Below are 20,765 nucleotides of genomic sequence, written 5' to 3'. Positions count from 1 at the left end.
ACCTTAACAATAATCGAAGACTTGGTCTAATATGGACTGAACTCGAATGTACCTGCGCTGGTTAGGCATTGCCTAACCAACACCTACTTTACCTGGAATGGCACCTTCTACAAACAGAATGAGGGTACCCCCATGGGCTCCCCCTTGTCACCAGTGATAGCCAATGTGTTCATGGAAAAGTTTGAATCAGACGCCATCCAGACGTCCACCCTACGTCCTTTCCTGTGGAAGATATATGTAGATAACACTTTCGTCATTTGGCCACATGGCCTCCCAGCATTAAACCATTTCCTGGACCACATCAATTCCAGACACCCATCCATCAAATTCACCATGGAAGTGGAGAAAGATGGCAGACTTCCATTCTTGGATGTTGTTTGAGAGGAGACCTGATGGATCTTTGGGACATTGTGTTTACAGGAAGGCCACCCATACAGATTCCTACTTGAAACCTGATTCCCACCACCATCCGGCTCAAAATAATTCTCTCATCAAAACACTATACCAGAGAGCTCATTGCATCTGTGACCAACACCACCTGGCCAGTGAACTGAAACATGTACATTTGGCCCTCAAGATAAACAGATACTCTGACCGCACTATCCGCCAAGCTGTTTCTCCCACCATACAGAAACAACCACTTGAAACTCCGATCAAAACTATCACATTGCCATACATAGCAGGCGTGACCAAACAGATCTCCAAAATTCTAAACAAACATAAGATCCAAGTCCGATTCAGTACAGTACATAAAATCCGGGATCTGATCCCATCCGTAAAGGATGTCATTCCGGACTTACAGAACCCCGGTGTTTACAAATTGAGTTGTACCTGCGGGGACTGCTATAATCGGGGAGACGAAACAACATATTTCGGACCGAATTCGCGAACACAAATCAGATTTGAAACATGGCAGAACAATTCTAGATTTGAAGCTTTCGTGACTGCAAGGATTCATATTCTTAGGTTTTTTCGGTAAAGTCACGTAGGTAAAAAAATTAAATTAATACATGTAAAATAAAATAAAAATCACGACGTTTCGGAAGCAACACAAGCTTCCGTCTTCAGGTGGAACCGTCACAGCCCGACAGCTGTATCAAGTAAATTAGAGATTACAAGAGCTAAACCTGGTATAAATCTAAACCTGGTAAAACAAAAACAGGTTTAGCTTTCTACCAGGTTTAGCTTTCTTTTTTCACACTTTTGTTATGTAGGCTAGGCGTAGTCACAAACCGAACCTCTCCATAATGAAGGCTCAGTCTTTTGTTATGCAGTCTATTCATAGTCTCAAGCCGCACCTTACCATAATAATAAAAAGTGGGCCATTCCTGGCCCCCCCCCCTCAACCTTATATATACGGAGTGGCATCTCTTGTAATCTCTCATTTACTTGACACAGCTGTCGGGCTGTGACGGTTCCACCTGAAGACGGAAGCTTGTGTTGCCTCCGAAACGTCGTGATTTATATTTAATTTTTTATTTTATTTTACTTTTATTAATTTTAATTTTTTACCTACGTGACTTTACCGAAAAAACCTAAGAATATGGCAGAACAAATTCTTCAGCCGTTACCAATCATTGTTACAACGCTGTGGGTGATCATGATATCGTTTTCTCCGATATGAAGGTACTCTGCAAGCCGGCTGGATACCACCAAAGATTTGTCCATGAAGCCATACAGATATACAAACACAACTTCACCCGAGAAGATGGATTCAAATTGAGCAATCATTGGAAAGATGTGATTAACCATGTTAAACTTAAATCGCCACTCCCCCACGCTCTGCGTCCCTCCTCCACCATCCGTGAAGCCGTCTTTTAGTTCCACCTTCACCTTCCTGGCTCCACCCACATCCCAACCCCCCCTCCCCCATCCTACACTTCGTCCTCCCTCCAACGACTATTTAGACGCCGTTTTACTATTTTCACCTTCCTACAACGTTTTACTATTTTCACATTCCTGGCTCCACCCACACCTCAACCCCCCCCCCCATCCTGCACCCGCCCCCCTTGGCTCCTCCCCCCTCCTCTTACCCTATATATTAAATGCCCCATCACAAATAACTCCCACTACAGTTATTTTGCTGTGCCTTTTGACACCTGATGAAGGAGGCTTGTGTTGCCTCCGAAGCATCGTGATTTTAATTGATTTTTTTTCATTTATTATTATTTTACTTAATCTTTTACCTACGTGACTTTACCGAAAAAACCTAAGAGTATGAATCCTTGCAGTCACGATAGCTTAAAATCTAGAAATAATGATAGTTGTTAGTAAGGAGTTGTTAGTAAAGAGTTATTAGTAAGGACTTGTCCCTTGCTTTTTATTCGACGCGTGTGATCGGCATCGCGCTCGCTGAAGGTGTTTGCCTTCAGGGAAGCCGTGTACTGTATACGCAACTGCGCACAATTCTGCGAGTCGCTTATAACTGCTTTGCCGTTACTTATTGCAAATTATGTACTTGGACTGTTGTCCTCTCAAGAGTCCCTGGCACATAATAATATGCCACACGGTGGCGGTCGCAAAATGCTGATTTATCTATATATAAAAAAGGGAAGTTTGTGAATGTCTGTTCGAAATGTTTAGCATACTTCCCGACATGCAACAAACTTGAAATTTGGCATGTGGTTAGCTTCCAGACTGTACACAATGCGAAAAGTATAAAAATAGACTTTTGTATTTTGGGGAGGGGGCGGGGGCGCAATACAGTAATCCCTCGCCACTTCACGGTTCAAGTTTCGCGGCCTCAGTGCATCGCGGATTTTTCAAAAATATTCATCGAAAAATTTAAATTAAAAAATACTGCCATATCGGCAGCCGTATTGCGGAAAGCAGCGTTGTTTCATCGTGATGCGCGAGAGAAACGGTTTCCCAGGATACCAGACAAAGAGAGAAACTCTCTCAGAGGCTTTGTGATTGGTTCCCGGCGCGAGATCGACGAATGAGAGCACGAGTGGATGTACAGTATCCCGTGAGCTGATTGGCTGCGCATCATCGCATCCTCTCCCAGCTTCTTCCCTTGTTGTATCTCGCCACTCTCGTTCACGCTGTCAACTGTGTCTTGCGTATCATAGTGTTGTGTTCGAAATTAACTGGTCAGTGTAGAACACCATAATACATATCGTATGAGAGAGAGAGTGAATGTATAATATTAAGGTTTTATAATTAAATAGATTTAAGTAAAATATATATATAAAGTATAAATATACATATTTTAAACATTCTGGTACCCACACACACATATATGGAAATTCCTAGGTGGGCCAATCCTACTTCGCGGATTTTCACCTATCACGAGGGGTTCCGGTCCCCATTAACCGCGATAAACGAGGGATCACTGTAATGCATTTATTTTGCACGCAAGTGAGTGGTGACATCACATCTGTCATCACATCTGTGATGTCACACCCGCATGCGGCAGCGTTACGCAGTGTGCTTGCTGACGTCACCCCCCCCCCCCCAAACACTCCACGTAGGCAGTGTTTTAATCCAAGACAAGAATCCAAGTCACGGGCGAAGCCGGGTAGTAAAGCTAGTCTATATATAAAAGGGAAATGTGTAGATACGTGTGTCTGTTCGAAATGTTTAGCATACTTCCCAACATGCAACACACTTGAAATTTGGCATGTGGGTAGGTTCCATACTGTACACAATGTAAAAACTATAAAAAATAGACTTGTATTTTGGGAGGGGGGGGGGAGAAATGACCATGGAGTATGTGGCGTCAACCCGCAACACAACTGAGTTAAGCGCTCTGCAACGCTTACCCCTACCATATGGCTCTTCGTGCGCCGTACTTCTAGAGCTGTTAACAGCGTGCCGGGAGATTTTAGGTGGCGCTTCGCTCCTGGCCGATGAAGCCATTGGCTTCTCGGAGTTTCAATACATATCCGTGTGAAGAACAGGTACAACTGCTATCTTAAATATAAAGCAGAAATTACATCTAGCTTTGAAGCTTTCGTGACTGCAAGGAATCATATTCTTAGGTTTTTTCGGTAAAGTCACGTAGGTAAAACATCAAAATTAATGAAAATAAAATAAAACAAAAATCACGACGTTTCGGAGGCAACACAAGTCTCCGTCATCAGGTGGGACCGTCACAGCCAGATTAGCTGCTTCAACTTGCTTATAAGGGATTACATCTTGAATCATTGCCTCACTTGATGCAGCTAATCTGGCTGTGACGGTCCCACCTGATGACGGAGACTTGTGTTGCCTCCGAAACGTCGTGATTTTAGTTTTATTTTCATTAATTTTGATGTTTTACCTACGTGACTTTACCGAAAAAACCTGAGAATAGAAATTACATCTGTTTGTTTGTGTGAAGCAGCAAAAACTCTCCAACGCCGAGCTCTGGCGTCATGAAATTTTCACAGCTTATGCTGTCTGGAATTTATAAGTGAACACGACTATTTTCAGCTTGCCACGTCATTCCCTTTCCGAGATGCCAAAATCGACATTACGTAGAAGTGGGTTAAGGTTAAATTTCCTTCAGTGAAAAACATCCGATTTAGTTAAATTGATTTCTTTCAGCTTTTTTCTTTCTTACAAGAATCAAATTTTCAGGGTTTTTCAGTGACATGGTTCACAGGTGGTGGCGTGTCCAGACCCATGCCTGGCTACCTTCATCCGCTCAGTATGAATGCTTCCTCACTCCACCAAGTAATTCATTGAGGATCAACCAACACAGCCGAGGCTGCATGTCTCTCTCTCTGTGGTGAGATGTTAACTACCTGTCCTGGCATACAGGAAGTCGTGGGTTCGATCCCAACCCTGACGCCTGCTGTATATTTGGAGCTTACGTGTCTCTCTCTCTCTCCCCGTGGTCGCGTGGATTTCCCTCCGGATCTCCCGGTTGTCCCCACTCCACATGCAGAGAGTGAACACCGCCACGCGTCTAGAGTGAACACCGCCACGCGTCCAGAGTGAACACCACCACACTGTTGACGAGCCTCACCTTGTTGTTGTTGTGGGCAGGTCGCTTCTGAAAACAAGAGCGGTATAGCAGCTCAAGCGGGCTTGGCCTGGTAAAAATAAAAACTGTGTTAATATTTAAAGTAAAACAAAGTTACAAAGTGGCAAGCCGGGTCAAGACAAATTCAACTTAAGCGAGATAATTGAAGCAAACGCGATCAGGCGAGGGCAGGAGGCAAGGCCCCAAGTTGATAAGTTCCAACCTGGACATCGCTTCCATGCTCGCTGCTACTCAATTAACATCCCTACGAGAGAGAGAGTGAGGCTCTACCTCAATAAACAACAACAACCACCACAACAACCACCACCACAACAGCGATGAGGATTTCTCACCTCGGATTCAAGTGCACGGGCGGAGCGGCAACTTCCTGGTCCCTCGCGACGTCACGCGGCAGCAGGCGACATGACGTCATTTGCGGGGTACGATCACACTCGCCTCCCACAATGAGCGGCTCTCAACTCGCGACGGCTTCACGAATACATTATGTTAATGAGCCGCCACGTACCGGGCGTGGCTTTGCCCAAATAAGGATTGGCACTGGGACAGATATCGGCAGCGACCGAGCAGAGATGACGTCACGCTCAAGAGCGCGGTGGTCGGGGGTGGGTGACATGACGTCACTAGCGAGGAACACCTCCCCCTGGCGTTTGACGCCGATGAGGTCACGCTGAGCGGTGACGTCAGAGAGCGGGGTCAGAGTTCAAGTTTGTTTACAGAAAGGGAGCGGCAGTGTCGACTCAGCCTCAAACGAGCACCCGGTGCGGTGTGTCAACATCGCCACTAGGGAGACAAAGGCGGCCGGGCGTGGTGCTGGCCACCCACCCCCTCGTGTGCCGTGACGACCTCCATCGGTGCTACTCGCTGTGAGCAGCACTTTGTAGATGTTGTGGCTTGGCTCTCGACATTTCACGATGACATTTTCACGTCCATAAAAAGAAAATCGCCATACTAACCTAGGCCGTTTTTTGGCAAAATTGACCCAATTTTCTTAGCTTTATTTTTCAACGAAAAGTGCATTCCTTGGTTGTGTTTAGCCCGAGTAATATTACGTTAAAAAGTGGGGAACTTCATGCATGAAATTTTGAAGTAAAAAAATCAAATCGGCATACTTAACCTCTACCGTTCTTGGCCAAAATTGGCCAAACTTTCACAGCTTTATTTGTCGACAAAAGTTAATTGCTCAATTGTATTTAGACGTAGTATGCTATGTATTAGATTCAAAGTGGAAAATTTCACGATGAAATGTTCACGTCCCAAACAGGAAATCGGCATTATTACTTATGCCAGTTCTAACCAAAATAATCAAAATTTTGTAAGCTTTATTTTTAAACAAAAAGTTCATTCATCAATTGTATTTACCCTTAGTATGCCATGTATTAGATTAAAAGTGGTACATTTTATGATGAAATGTTCACGTCCCAATATAGAAAATCGGCAAACTAACCTATGCCGTTTTTGGCCAATAATGGCCAAATTATTACAGCTTCATTTTTCAACAAAAGTGCAATCCTCCGGTGTGCTTAGCCTTAGTATCCTATATATTACGTAAAAAAGTGGGAAATTTCACCATGAATTTTTTAAATAAAAAGGGTCTGACATGGTTTTCTTTGCCTTACAAAACAGACGGGCAAAGTGTGCATGACCCAAAACTTTTTTTCCAAGCAAGATACAACAGCAACAATGAGGCCATTTGCTTAATTCTTGGCTTCCCCATCCATGACCTCCAAAATGGTCAATGCATCTACGTCACCAAAGGAAATGCCCAACAACAGGCCCTGGCTCTACAAGATACCACCCTTATGGCGTTCTTGGTTTTGTGCCCAAGTGACCCATTTTCTGCCAACCTGCTCTACCATTAAGTTCCCTCCTACTCTACATGGACTACTAAAAACATGGAAGCGACTTGCTGCTGACGGTGAATCGGATGCCTTAGGACGAGACAATACATGTCATCAGTAGTGCTAATTTCTCCCAATGCTTTTCCATGTTGCCAAAGGGCAAACATTTTTCCAAGACCTATACACAGTGGAACGAGTTGTCAAATATACAGGGAAGCTTGCAATCTTCGTGCAATTCTTGCGCATGATCACCATATTCATAAAGCTATGACAGAAGCTTCTGTTGGTCAGTCCCCTGTCCAACTGACATTGATCTTCTGCATTAATCTTCAAGTTTGCAGCCCATCTAACCCCATGGGACTCTGGCAAAATACAAAGAGGGTATGAGTGTGGACATCCTCCATGGAGCTCAATAACAAAATACAAACCTGGACGTCAACTTTTCTGATGTCATCTTCAAACAGGCCCTCATCCTCCTTCACAACAAATCCATTGCTGGAAAATACTTCACGTCTATGGGACTACCAACACCCTACAGGGACAACCTGCATGCCCTTGCTCGAGATCCTACGTGAAATATGCTATTATGCTTTACAGATTCTTAAATTTACATAGGAAATATTATGTTTCTTTCGGTTAAGTCACGTCTAAAGATAAAATAATAAGTTAAATTAAATAATAGAATACGTTTCGATTGCAACACAAGCAATCATCATCAGGTATAATGAAATAGCGACATAATATCTAACCAGAAAACTATAGACAGACATATTAGCCGACAGATATCACCAAGATACATAGAGAGAGCAACACAGGTAACAGAGAGAGGTGGTCGTCTCTGGGGTGGCCTTAAATAGACAGAGGAGGGCGGACGCAGAGAGAGGGAGGGGGGTTAGAGAAAAAATTTGCATATCAATGAGTGGACAACAAAACGTGGTGCTGCAAGTGCGATGACACATAGGAAAATTAACCAAAGCTGATGAATGCACAAATAGAAGCCTACACGAAAATATTGGAAGACATTGAGACTACAAATCGAGTCATTTTTATCCTTGGTGCACCTGCCAGTACTGGGAAGACCTTTGTTTTCAAACTGCTCCTCGCAAAGGCTCGCCAGAGAGAGAAAATTTCTCTAGCTGTGGCATCATCGGGGATTGCTATGTAAGTCGATGTGTGTGTGTCAATGTGTGTTTGCGTTTAGGTCCATGTGTGTGTAAGTCGGTGTGTCTGTCTTTTTTTCCCGGTGTTGTATATGCCGGGTCTTGAATAAAAAAAATGAAAATGGATACGTAATTACCCGAATTTATGCTAATTCATGTAATTGTGTGCATCAATTATGCTAATTAGGGAGATGTGATCATATTACGGTATGTAAATGTGATTATGCTAATATATGTAGTTATGCTAATTTGACTTACCTTTGTTGTCTAATGTTGTTTTATCAATCGGGATAAAACAATCTCAATGATTATGTTAAACTGGGTAACAGAACAATCAAATCATTCCTCAGAGTAACGTGAGCATATACGGCGATAGAAAAAGTCCTTAAAATGAATGTAACAATATTCATACAAACAGTAATGAAGGAACATGTTCCGAAAGCAAGAGTAGTTATCAATTAATTCATTGGCAAGATTATGCAATTAACAAAAACGAATGACTAAAATACATCTAACAATCGTATCCACATAACTCAATGGCCAGACATGTTCTTCATGATCAGCTAATGGTTTATGCACTCTTATAATTGGTCTTCTTATTATCAGTCCGGGTATGTGTTTATGTGTGTGTGGTGGTTTGGACTCCTTCATCAATTCTTTGCGTCAGGCAGACGCTGGGCAATGCGTTGTTGTGTGTGGGGGATGGGCATACAAATAGCTTCCTCGCTCGTTTCTTGCTCGGCGGCAGCTGCTGCCAGCTGCTGGATGACGAGTTGGCACGACGCTCGCCGTCGGCAGTGCGCGATGATTCCATCGTCAGATAGTGCCTGCAGCTCGTCTGCTGGCCGCTGTTCCTCACTCTTGTCTTGGTTCCCAGCTGGTGCTGGTCGGTGTGTGTGGGGTCGAACCCACGGCGCTCTCGTCGGCGCTCTCCTCTTCCTCACAGGTGGCTGGTCAGGCTCTTTCCCCTGCTGGATGAGCTGAGTTGGCACGACGCTTGTCTTTGAAGGTGCTCGTAGTGCTCGCTGTTTGTCTGCTGGCAGGTGACACCCTTGCTCGGTGGCGCGGCTGGCGCTACTGCGCGCTATGGCTCCGTGCTCTCTGGCCATGCCCGGTTGCACGTGCAGCTAGTTGCCGATGCTGTGCGATGCTCGCTTGGTCGATGTGTGATGCCACCGCCGCGAAGCCGCTCAGCGGGGGCCCCATCTACGACCTCGCCACCACCAAGCGACGGGGCCGACCCCGCTTCCCCCTCACCGCCCCCCACATAAACACACCCTCACACATTTCCCCTCCATAGAGCTCCGAGGGGAGGTCACCTGGCCAGCAGGTTTTCACCCGAAAGCCCTCATAGGGATAACCTTCACGGTTTCCTGCGGCCAGGGAATTGGGCGACCTCCCCCGATGCTAATTCGCATCGCGGCGCTGTGGTCTGGGTTGAGATTTCATGGTCACGGCGGGGGCTGTACAGCCACCACGGTTAAAACGCACCCCCCACACATGTATCGGCAAGGCAGGCAGGGGTCCGCAGCCACTAATGAAGGGAGAAGCCAGGGGGGGGTGGCTAATTGGCATAGCGGGTGGGCTTGGGGACCGCCGCCGCGCAGCAGTCCACGGCGAGCCCTTTGTTACGGAAACCGCGGCTGATTAGCATAGCAAAAGCGCACGTGGACCACCGCCGCCGCAGTCAGCGGCGGACCCATTGTTAGGGAGACCGGGAATGCGGCTGAAGGGGCGTGGCGACCTGATTGGCCAAGAACGCCCTTGGGTCGGCGTTCTTTGATGTAGGTTAAGGATAAAAGGGGGGCGCAGACAGGTAGAGCGGTCTCTTGCTCCGGAAGTCAGCGCCCGGGACGGTTCCCAGTGCGGCCACTCGAACGTCCGTGTGACACGTCGAAGTGTGCAGAGAGGACGAGACCACTGGAGCGCCGTACGTATCTAAACTGTGAGTAACCAAAACCGCTTAGAGCCTATCAAATTAGATAAATCGGGTACAGAACCTTGGGCGATAGTGTAGGCCTGCCTTGCCGATCCATACTGACCCAACAGTAAATCACAGTCGGCCGATAATAAATCCTTAATAACCCATCGCAGCCTCGTGTGGTTTGGACGAGCGTGTGCAAGCGCGTGGTGCTGTGTGTACGTACGCTCACAGCGTGTGTAGTCAGTGCTCCACGGGTGTGCGCTCGTAACGTGGGTGGTCGGTGTTGAGATGCGTGCTGCGTGAGGGCTCACACCCACCACAAACACCTGTTCCACGGCCCCTTTAAACGAGCGTTATCACCCGCTCACGGCGGCCACGCGTGTGCGAGCAACGTCATTCGCCCTCCGACCCCTGACCCCCCGTTCAGAGCGTGTGATTGCTGCACGGGGCTGTGTGAGGGGAGGCGTCGCGTTTGATTGGCGGAGAGGCAACGCTGTGTTTACAGGCGTACGGGAGCCGGCGACGAGCCATGCCTCTCTCGCGAACTCACGGAGATGCGAACCAGGGAGGGGAACCGTCAGGCGACAGCCCTTACCCCGCGAGTGATGAGCCCAGCAGCGGCAGCAGCTGTTCGCATACCAGCGAAGGGTCGGGAAATGGCGGGACCCCTGCAGTCGGCGCCCAGCAGGGAGAGACCTCGGGGGCCAGCGGCCCCAACAGATGCTTGATGCTTTCCGCCCTTTCTCCCAGTTGATTGCTCATCGTGGCTCTTCACTATCTCTTGGGCTGCAGCTGGTTCTCTGCGATGCTGGCTTGGTCGATGTTTGGCGCTTTCTGCCCTTTCTCGAGGTTGATTGCTTGACGTTGCTCATCAGTTCAACTCGAGCTGCATCTGCCCGTGGGGGCTGGCACTCACTCTCAAAATTGCATTCGCACATCTCTTCATCTCCAGGCGCTGGTGACGGCTGGCGGCATGTGGCGGAGCAGATCGACTCGCTGCGTGCCATCCTGCTTAACCTGGTGACACTGGTCGCGCCGACCGCGGCGCCAGGACGTCCGCATGGAATGCTGCCGAGTGGTGACGAGCAGGGCCCCCCTCGGGGGGTCTCGGAGGGTCCCCTCGGGCAAGCATCGGCCGCCATTGCGGCCTCGGGAAGGCTGTCCGCCATTGCGGCCACGCGGCAAGATGACACCATTTTTGGCGGGTCCGCGAGTGCGCTGCGGGAGCCCGCCATTTTGGCGGTGCCGCTTGGAACATGGCGCACGAAAGGCTGGGCCCGGTGGGGACAGCGGTGCGGGGCACAGCCATCGTCTTCCGAACATAAAATAATTCAGCGCGGGAGGGGACTGGAGCGCTTTCACTTGGCGCTTCGAGTCCGCTTTTCACTCCGTCCGATGGACGGAGGCGGCGTTGGAGGCCTTGCCTACGCTCCTCAATGACATATCGCTCGTGGTATTCCACTCCATTCCCGCTGAGAAGGCGACACTGTGGAAGGCGTTTGCCAAAATGGCTGAAGTTTAAGAGCCACCATCCGATACTCACCGCAAGTTTGTGCAGCGTCAGCATGGTGCAGATGAATCGCCTATCGTGGCACCCTGGTGGCGCTTGCAATGGCTGCCTACCTTGACGCTAAGTCCGACATGCTCGACCCCCTCATCCTGGGCAAGATGTTGGAGCTATCTAAGGAACTCAGCATTCCGATGCCGGTGTGTGGCCATGAGCCGCTTACTTTCCGGTTGGCCACCAAATGCCTCGACGCCCAGTTCAACTTGCGCCGCTGGGCGCAGATGGCCACCTGGACGGGCGACCCTGCTGTGGATGGTCACCCTACGGGATGGGTGCCGTCACGGGTCGTCCGCACTCCGGACGACGCGGGGATCGGCGACCTGCGGGCTACTGGGTCCCGAGGAGGAGGACCGAGGCGCGTTCAGGTGCTTCGTCGGCGCCGCTCCGGGACGTCGGTGGGGCCGACCGGCGAGCCGGCAAGGCGTGCTTTTGGTGTGGCCGGCCGGGCCACTTCGCATGGGACTGTCGGAGTCATCCCCACCATCCGCCTCTTTCCGGATCCCCACCTCTGCAGCCGCCACCGTCTCGCGGTGGCCGGTGGCTTGGCCCTTGCCCGATCAGTCGGCATCATCCATCATGGAGGCATTTCTGTACGGGTACGTGATGGACAAGGGCACGCCCGAACGGCTGCTTACACATCAAGGCCGCAACTTCTCGTCTAAGTTGTTGCGTAATGTGTGTGATGCATTGGGCACCAGGAAAATACGCACTTCACCCTACCACCCGCAAACGGATGGGATGGTTGAGCGGTTGAACCATACGCTGTCGGCTATGCTCTGCCATACGGTTAGCGAGAAGCAGGCCGATTGGGATCTGCTCATCCCTGGCGTGTTCTCCGCCTACTGGATGGCACCGCACGCGTCCACTGGGTATTCACCTTTTTTCCTCATGTATGGGTGTGAGAACGTGCCGCCTGTTGATGTGCAGTTGGGTGCGTGCGTGAAGGAGCCCACGCAGACTCTCCTCGAATACGTTCGCGACATGGTTTGCCACGTCACGGAGGCGCAAGATGCGGCACGGATTACCATGTCTAAAACCCAGGCCCGTGACGAGCGGTGCACTCGGCGCTCCCAACGCGCAATGCCATGGGCTGTCGGGGACCGGGCCTGGCTCCATTGCCCACAGGTGCCGGTGGGGACCTCTCCCAAGCTGCACAGACCTTGGTAAGGTCCTGTGCAATTGATCGAGGTATCTAGTCCCCAGTGCGCACGCATCCGGGCAGGGTCGCGCCGTTGGTATGTCCACACTTCGCGGTTAAAACCTTTCTTTGCCCCGCGCGTCGATCCATCATCCCCAAAGGTTGCCTTGCCGGTGTCTGATGTGTCCAGCGAGCCACCCCCCTTGCCTGTTGAACCTCCGAAGTGGCCTGTTGTGCCTCCCACAGACTCGGTGGCCCTGAGCCAACCGGACACAGGTGATCCTGCACCGGCCAGGCCTTCACCTGCGGCGAAGGATGTCGATTCCGCCGCTCTTCCAACCCCACCTGGATTGCAGTCAGCGAAGCCCCCTGTTCATGCAAGGGATGGTCGCGCGTCGCGTACCAGATCCAAGTTTCTTCCCTTCCATTGATTGCTACCGTTCCTTGTTGTTATGCGTTGCTCGTTCAAATTGTCCATTACTGTGTTACTATGTCTCTCGCATTATGGTATTATCCTGAATTAGCCAGGACAGCTAGTCTTTTACACCGTCGCTCCCGCTACGTTCCAGCGGTTGAGGGAACTGGTGTTGACCGGGTTACAATGGGACACGTGTCTGATATACTTAGACGTGATTGTGTTCAGTCGTACGTTCAAGGAACACCTTCAGAAATTGAGGGCTGTTTTCAACAGGATGCGTTCCGCAAATCTCAAATTCAAACCTAAAAAGTGCCACCTCTTGCAACACTCCGTGCGTTATTTGGGACATGTTGTCAGCTCGGACGGTGTTGCCACGGACCCGGACAAGACGTCGTGCGTCCGGAGGCAGGGTTCAAGGGCGGAGCCCGCGGGCGCTCGGGAGTGGTATTATCTGGAAAGTTCTTAAGGGGTGTGGTGAAGGGCGGAGTCTGGGTGACGCGGGAAGGGGATACAAGGGAGAGCCGGAAGGGACTCGGGGTCAGTTGGTGAGAGCTGGAAGCTGGGCTCGCGAGAGCGTGACGCTAGCTCCCGCGACGCACCGCAGAACGACTGAGAGAGCCGTCGTCGACCTGCTTTATTACACAAGTATTCATTCTAAATTGACAGGCATATTAACAAAATTTAATTACTGCACTGAAATATACTGCATCAGGTTGCATCGCATTAACAAGAAGCGATTTTAAAAAGTATGCACTGTCCGATTAACAGTGTATGTACAACATACTATTGCGCCATTCAAAACGCATGTTGGTGTCACGGTCAAAATTGGACAACAGAGATGGCACATCAATGACCGCCGCCTACTGAAAGGCCGGTGCAGGGCCACCACCTTGTGCCACACAGGGGCAGCTGCTACTTGGGGATGCTCTTGGAGTGTTTGAGACGAGATACGATACAAAACTCCGAATTGCCGAATCAATTAAGCAAGCACCAAATAAATTCAATTATTAGAACATAGGGAATGCTTGGGTGCTTATTGGCTCTCGCTCCTTGTTAGAGATCTACCCAACCCACAGGTCCAAAAAGACTGGTCGCTAGCAATTGAGTGTTCAACTTCATTCTTGTCATTAATAGCCTGTAACAAAGGTGCATCTATTGGAGCGACATCATCTCAAGCTTACACATGTACCGGGTCTCCATTTGACTTTGTATTGTCTCGGAGGAAGTCCACCCACACCTCCACTTCCACCAACTGCTGGGAGTTGCCTCGCTCTGACTCAGTCAGAATTCTCCTCCTGCTTCACGTTGCCTGCTTCGATGTGAAGGTCCGATTTTGGAGTTGAATCTTCATTTTCACATTTTACCTTCACTTCTTCACTCTTTACCATCACTTCTTCACATTTCGCCTTCACCTCTTCATATTTCACCTCGATACCTTTAAAAGTGTCCAAGCTAGAATTTTCTTCCGGTGCTTGTTTCATGAGGGATGGGCTCATTGCGACACTTTGACTTTCACAAGCTGATTTCAGACTCCACTCCTTGAAGATCTTCTGATGCTTGTGTGATTTCTGGTGTCTTTGAAGATGTGGTGAAAGTGCAAACGCCTTTCCGCATGGAAAGCACCTGAAGGGGTTCTCTATTGTGTGTGTTCTCTGGTGTGCTACAAGAGTAGATAACTGTGCAAACGCCTTTGGACACACACTGCACTTGAAGGGGTTCTCTCCCGTGTGTGTTCTCTGGTGTTTTTTAAGAGCAGATGTTTGTGGAAATGCCTTCCCACACACACTGCACTTGAAGGGTTTCTCTCCCGTGTGTGTCCTCTGGTGTACACGACTATTTGATGAACGTGCAAAAGCCTTCTCACACACACTGCACTTGAAGGGTTTCTCTCCCGTGTGTGTTCTCTGGTGTTTTTTAAGAGTAGATGACTGTGCAAACGCCTTCTCACACACACTGCACTTAAAGGGGTTCTCTCCCGTGTGTGTTCTCTGGTGTTTTTTAAGAACAGATGAATGTGAAAAAGCCTTCCCACACACACTGCACTTGAAGGGTTTCTCTCCCGTGTGTGTTCTCTGGTGTTCTACAAGAGCAGATGAATGTGCAAACGCCTTCCCACACACACTGCACTTGAAGGGTTTCTCTCCTGTGTGAGTTCTCTGGTGTTTTCTAAGAGTAGATGACTGTGCAAACGCCTTCTCACACACACTGCACTTGAAGGGTTTCTCTCCTGTGTGAGTTCTCTGGTGCCGTGCCAAATGTGCAGGACGATCCGTGCTGAATGCACACCGGTCGCATTGATGCCTTGTCGTACTGAGCTGCGCCGAGTGCCTTTGCTCCATCAGACCAATTCTGTAGAGGAAGCGTCAGCTGCAGACAGAAATAAATTAGATCCAGTAACACGTGCCTTACACGTCTATACTTATTCATATCGTGAAAAGGTTTCCGAAATTCATCACACGGGCTGTTATGGCACACAATGAGAGGGTGAATGGTCATAAACATGCCTGGAAGCCCTAGTATCTTCAAAATGAATGTTATCCCAAAACTCCGAGCACACAATTTCGGCTGTCTGGTTACAAAACAAATATTTATAAAAGCAAAATTCAGCTGACATAGCAAAAGGTGTTGTAAATAAAACTATTTGTGTTATGCATAATTGCATAAATGAATGTTCAATCACAACTTAGAGGTGTGAAGCCAGCCAGGCTCACGATGTCCTTGAATGCTGGGATGAACAGATCTGACTTCAGCTGCATTGTGTGCTGTGTCAACTTCTTGACTGTTTCCATTCTTACAAAGAGTTCCAGAGAAAAACAAAAATAAACTACTGCTTTGATATAACCTCCGTGTTCAATAGAGTTAAGACTTTACTGCAAATACAAACTTTACACTGTCACACACTGGCATGATTAACAGGTGGTGTGTCCAGACCCATGCCTGGCCACCTTCATCCGCTCACTATTAATGCTTGACTCCACCAAGTAATTCATTGAGTAATTCATTGAGGATCAATCAACATCGCCAAGGCTGCATGTCTCTCTCTCCGTGGTTTGATGTTAACTTCCTCTCCTGGCATACAGGAAGTCGAGGGTTCGATCCCAACCCTGACGCCTGCTGTATATTTGGAGTTTGTGTCTCTCTCTCTCCCCGTGGTCGCGTGGATTTCCTCCAGATCCCCCGGTTGTCCCCACTCCACATGCAGAGAGTGAACACCGCCACGCATCCAGAGTGAACACCGCCACGCGTCCAGAGTGAACACCGCCACGCGTCCAGAGTGAACACCGCCACGCGTCTAGAGTGAACACCGCCACGCGTCCAGAGTGAACACCGCCATGCTGTTGACGAGCCTCACCTTGTGTTGTTGTTGTTGTGGGCAGATCGCTTCTGAAAATAAGAGCGGTATAGCAGCTGAAGCGGGCTTGGCCTGGTAAAAAATTAAAACTGTGTTAATATTTAAAGTAAAACAACGTTACAAAGTGGCGAGCCAGGTGAAGACAAATTCAACTTAAGCGAGATAACACTGGTCAACAAAAAAAAATTCTGGCCTGGACTTTTGCAGCTGTTTTAGACTAATTTTAGGGTTAATTTTAGAACTTTCGTGACTGCAGGAATTATTATTTGGTTCTTTCGGTTAAGTCACGTCTAAAGATAAAATAATAAATTAAATTAAATAATAGAATACGACGTTTCGATTGCAACACAAGCAATCATCATCAGGTATAATGAAATAGCGACATAAAATCTAACCAGAAAACTATAGACAGACATATTAGCAAACAGATATCACCAAGATACATAGCGGGAGCAACACAGGTAACAGAGAGGGGTGATCGTCTCTGTGGGGTGGCCTTAAATAGACGGAGGGGGGGGGGGGCGGAGGCAGAGAGAAGGAAGGTGGGTTAGAGAAAAAAATTGCATATCAATGAGTGGTCAACAGACGTGGTGCTGCACGGCAAGTAAGCCTGAAAATCAGGAGGACACACTAAAATTAAATAACCTAGTAAAAATATCGAAATGTAATGTAATACAACACAGAGGGTCGGTCAACACACAATTAACGCATAGCCTGGTTGATTACGTATTTCAAAGATTGCTAAGTTAGAATTTAAGTGTGAACATTCTAAAGAGGACACAGGCAGAGAAAACAAGTCGCCAGAGAGAGAGAAAAAAGATAAGCTTAAAACTTCCCCGTAGAAGTGGTTCAATCTTAATTTTAGAACTTTCGTGACTGCAGGAATTATTATTTGGTTCTTTCGGTTAAGTCACGTCTAAAGATAAAATAATAAATTAAATTAAATAATAGAATACGACGTTTCGATTGCAACACAAGCAATCATCATCAGGTATAATGAAATAGCGACATAAAATCTAACCAGAAAACTATAGACAGACATATTAGCAAACAGATATCACCAAGATACATAGCGGGAGCAACACAGGTAACAGAGAGGGGTGATCGTCTCTGTGGGGTGGCCTTAAATAGACGGAGGGGGGGGGGGGCGGAGGCAGAGAGAAGGAAGGTGGGTTAGAGAAAAAAATTGCATATCAATGAGTGGTCAACAGACGTGGTGCTGCACGGCAAGTAAGCCTGAAAATCAGGAGGACACACTAAAATTAAATAACCTAGTAAAAATATCGAAATGTAATGTAATACAACACAGAGGGTCGGTCAACACACAATTAACGCATAGCCTGGTTGATTACGTATTTCTCTGCCTCCGCCCCCCCCCCCCTCCGTCTATTTAAGGCCACCCCACAGAGACGATCACCCCTCTCTGTTACCTGTGTTGCTCCCGCTATGTATCTTGGTGATATCTGTTTGCTAATATGTCTGTCTATAGTTTTCTGGTTAGATTTTATGTCGCTATTTCATTATACCTGATGATGATTGCTTGTGTTGCAATCGAAACGTCGTATTCTATTATTTAATTTAATTTATTATTTTATCTTTAGACGTGACTTAACCGAAAGAACCAAATAATAATTTTAGGGTGCTGAATCCAAATTTGATCTCAGATTTGCTCTATCACATTTAATTTTTATGCTATCGGCATACCCCATTTTCATTGATTTTACCCGAAATTAACTCTGTCACTTATGATTGCAAGTTGTTGCGAGTCAGTGACTGCTTTCGTGTTAAAATATGGTGCTGTATTTTTAGGATAGTGTGTTTATAATATGATTTTATGTAGATATCCACATTTATTTAATATTTTTCTTCTGCAGGGCGTGATCTAACAATGGCTACAACATCCGAAAGAAGGAAATGCAGTAATGACCCAGATATATTCTGCTACATCTGTGACAGCTTCACTTTGCAGGATCAAAGGCACAACATCAATATCTTTGTCAAGAAGGTTTATCTTGCCTACTTTAAAGTACGACTTGGAGACCAAGACAAAAATTGGGCTCCTCACAAAGTGTGTAAAACCTGTGTTGAAACTTTGCGATCATGGTCTAAAGGAAAGAAAGCTAAGCTGAAGTTTGGTGTGCCAATGGTTTGGAGAAAAGCTACAAACCATTTGGATAACTGCTACTTCTGCCTTGTCAATGTAAAAGGTTTCAATAAGAAAAACAAACAACACTTGTAATACCCAGATATCCCATCTGCCAGACGACCAGTTGAGCACTGTGAAGAAATACCTGTGCCTGTATTTACTGAGCTACCAGCAATTGATGTTGAATCCCTGTTTACCTGCTTCTACAGATGATGATGCTCAGATCGAATATACGCCATCTGATGCAGATTTTGATAAAATGTCTCTGTTTAGTCAGCCTGAATTGAATGATCTTGTAAGAGATTTGTATTTGTCAAAGCAGTCTGCTGAATTGTTGCCTTCCAGGCTGCAAGAAAAAAGACTACTCAGACCTGGCACTAGTGTCTCCTTTTATCGTAACAGAGAAGCAGCACTGCGAAAGTACTTCCTTCAGATGGTCAACTTGTTTATTGTAATGATGTTGAAGGGCTTCTTCTCAATATGGGACTGCCCGCATATGATTCAAGTGAATGGAGACTTTTTATTGACAGTAGTAAAAGGAGTTTGAAATGTGTGTTACTTCACAACAGAAATATATATGATTCAATCCCAATAGGATACTCTGTAAAAATGAATGAAGAGTATGCCAACATCAAGATTGTTCTGGATAGATTGGAATACCATGTTCATGGATGGCTAATTTGTGTTGATTTGAAAATGGTTAATTTTCTGCTGGGTCAGCAAGGAGGTCACACCAAATACCCTTGTTTCCTGTGCTACTGGGACAGTAGGGCTACATTAGAACACTGGGTTAAAAAGAACTGGCCACCAAGAATCAGTTTGACGCCTGGTGACAAGAACATCAAAAATGAGCCTCTGGTTGATAGGAATAAAATTGTATTTCCCCCACTGCACATAAAACTTGGGTTAATGAAGCAATTCGTCAAAGCTCTTGATCACACTGGAGACTGCTTCAGCTATATATGTTCAACCTTTTCAAGTCTCAGTGCCAAGAAGAAAAAGGCAGGAATATTTGATGGCCCTCAAATAAGAATACTCATCAGGGATACACACTTTGTTACAACAATGACTGCGGCAGAGGCTAGAGCTTGGAATGCATTCTCTGATGTGGTGCGGAATTTCCTTGGGAACAGGAAAGCAGACAATTATCGAGAGATTGTGGCGGAGCTGCTTTTGAGTTTCCAAGCACTTGGATGTAGAATGAGCATCAAGGTTCACTACTTACATAGTCACTTGGCCCAGTTTCCAGAGAACATGGGTCACGTGAGCGAAGAGCAAGGTGAACGCTTTCATCAAGACATTAAAGTTATGGAAGAACGTTACCAAGGCCGATGGGACTCAAACATGACGGCAGATTACTGCTGGTCCTTGATGAGAGGTATTCCACCACAAGCTGTACATCGGAGATCGTCAAAGAAGAGGTCGTTTAGGCAGATGTAACATCACTATTGTGAATGACCTTTTTGTACATATCTTTCTTATCTTCACAATTCAATTCTTACATGGTAATATGCATTCACTCAAATTGATATGCAGTCACTCTCACAACTTTGTGCTACGGCTCATTAAATGTTTGTTTCATTATTATTGTATATTGTATCTTATCTTATTCTTGTATGGATGTCTGTTTAGCTATTTGTATAGGAGCATACATTTGCTGTTTTTATTGAAAATGAAATATTTGTTATCTCAAAAACCTGTGATAGACAAAAACTGATGCCAGATTTGGAATCAGCACCCCAAAATAACCTTAAACACGTTGGAATACCTTATGCCAGATAAAGTGTTTTTACCAGTGCTATTGAAGCAAACGCGATCAGGCGAGGGCAGGAGGCAAGGCCCCGCGTTGTAAAGTTCCAACCTGGACATCGCTTCCATGCTCGCTGATACTCAATTGACATCCCTACGAGAGAAAGAGCGAGGCTCTACCTCGGTAAACAACAAAAACAACCACCACAACCACCACCGCGATGAGAATTTCTCACCTCGGATGTCAGTGCATGGGCGGAGCGGCAACTTCCTGGTTCCTCGCGATGTCACGCGGCAGCAGGCGACATGACGTCACTTGCGGGGTACGATGACACTCCCCTCCCACAATGAGCGGCTCGAAACTCGCGACGACTTTCACGAAAACATTATGTTAATGAGCCGCCAGTTACCGGGCGTGGCTTTGCCCAAATAAGGATTGGCAATGGGACAGATATCGACAGCGGCCGAGCGGAGGTGACGTCACGCTCCAGAGCGCGGTGG

General features: G+C 47.2%; 1 pseudogene across 1 annotated transcript in view; it reads right to left on the bottom strand.

Annotated features, from left to right (window-relative positions):
- Window positions 1-20,765, bottom strand: part of LOC144737808 (uncharacterized) — a 99,225-nt pseudogene that overhangs the window by 57,786 nt on the left and 20,674 nt on the right. The window contains exon 5 of the transcript XR_013589079.1: window positions 14,776-15,380. The product of XR_013589079.1 is annotated as an uncharacterized LOC144737808 (transcript). The remainder of the gene's footprint in view (window positions 1-14,775; window positions 15,381-20,765) is intronic.

Source organism: Lampetra planeri, chromosome 74 (assembly GCF_965212315.1).
Source record: "Lampetra planeri chromosome 74, kcLamPlan1.2.h2, whole genome shotgun sequence".
NCBI classification, from domain to species: Eukaryota; Metazoa; Chordata; class Hyperoartia; order Petromyzontiformes; family Petromyzontidae; genus Lampetra; species Lampetra planeri.
The sequence above is the reverse complement of the archived record's forward strand: the minus strand, read 5'-3'. Positions and strand labels throughout refer to the sequence as shown.